The sequence below is a fragment of the Salvia miltiorrhiza genome, chromosome 2 (genome assembly GCF_028751815.1).
Source record: "Salvia miltiorrhiza cultivar Shanhuang (shh) chromosome 2, IMPLAD_Smil_shh, whole genome shotgun sequence".
NCBI lineage: Eukaryota > Viridiplantae > Streptophyta > Magnoliopsida > Lamiales > Lamiaceae > Salvia > Salvia miltiorrhiza.
In genome coordinates, this window is record NC_080388.1 from 36,829,845 (window position 1) to 36,831,377 (window position 1,533).

Below are 1,533 nucleotides of genomic sequence, written 5' to 3' on the forward strand. Positions count from 1 at the left end.
TTTAAGAATTAAAGAGCATTTCCAACAGTAGTGGTAACTGGTAACTAATTAACAGTGATTTAATTACCATGGTAAATACTAAATACTCCAAATAACATATACGTATTATTGCTAAACCTTCTAACAACGGCCGGCTTCATCAACATCCCTCCACTTCTGGAAAATTCGTTAAATGTTTGCAAAATGAGTAAATCAAAGAAATCCAACCGATAGATATGCTTATATTTTGCAGCATGAAAGTAAGATTTAATTACACGAATCGTATTAATTCAGAAAGTTTACCATGGAGATCGGTGGAGAAGTGAATCTGCGGCAGCACAGAAGAAGGGGCCTTCTGAGATTGCAGTAAAAAGTCCAGAATTACCATGTTTTCCCACAGTTTTCTTGAACTTATTTACCATATGATTTCTGGGGATCAAAATTCAAGCAGAAGAAGTTCAAGAAAGCTGTGGAAAAGCATGGAAAGGACTTGCAATCGAAGTAGCCAGCTAGCTAGTATAATTAGGTCTTGACATATATATATATATATATATATATATATATATATATATATAGAAGCGAATTGAATTAAGCATCAAGCATCAAATGGATCGACAGTGAAAAAAATGAAAAAAGAGAGATTTACTGGGAAGAAAATGAGTTAGGTTGTTAGCCATACAAAGTGTGTGACATGGACCACTCTAGAACATTATGTGTGTGTGTGTGTGGCTTTATAGAGTTTAGAGAGGGAACAAAGTAGGGTTCAGTCACAAACAACCAATTTTCTCCACTAGCTTGCTTTATCTTCCAAGTGCTATGTGGGGTTCCTTCCCCAACTTAACATTTTTTATAACTACAACCTTATAATCATTTTCCATTTTTTTTTAAATATAGTACTAAGATTTTTATTGAGTTGGCAAAGAGCACTCCCAGCAGATCATTTAAATGCATCAATAACTCTAAATTTAAGCTAAAACAATTAAAAATGAGATAAAAAATGCATCCAGCAGATCCCCTAAATTGGATGGGGCCCACAAATTTTTTTACACCTACCTAAATTCAATCTTAAATTTACACCCACCCTAAATTTATTTTAAGCTTATAATTAGTAGGGCCCACACATAATTATTATTTTTATGTAGAAAATAGGAGATATGGTGTATGCATTTATAAAATCAAGATCCCAAAATTAAATAGGGAAGCTTTAGGGAGGAATATATGAGCATAATTTTGGGATTTCTGCTGGGACTAAGGTACGGTTATAGAACTAATTCAGTGCCCATTAATTCAATAGTACTCCCTCCGTCCACGAAATGAGTACACATATTTCCTTTTTCGTCCGTCCACGAAATGAGTACCCATTTCCCTTTTTGGCAAGTGTACCCCACACATCTCTTTATTTAATACACTCAAAAAGTGGGACTCTTAAACTATTCACACTACACTTCATACATTTCTTAAAACCCGTGCCGTCCACAAATGGGTACTCATTTCGTGGACGGAGGGAGTACATATTAAAGTTTTCATTTCAATTTTAAATTAATTTTAAAATTG

The 1,533-nt window shown here is 34.1% G+C and overlaps 1 long non-coding RNA gene across 1 annotated transcript; it reads right to left on the reverse strand.

Annotated features, from left to right (window-relative positions):
- On the reverse strand, window positions 1–778 carry LOC131012244 (uncharacterized). The gene is made up of 2 exons (XR_009097241.1): window positions 283–778; window positions 1–156 (listed from the first exon to the last, which is right to left on the reverse strand). It is a non-coding gene; the product is annotated as an uncharacterized LOC131012244 (long non-coding RNA).
- Between the last annotated feature and the right edge of the window lie 755 nt (window positions 779–1,533).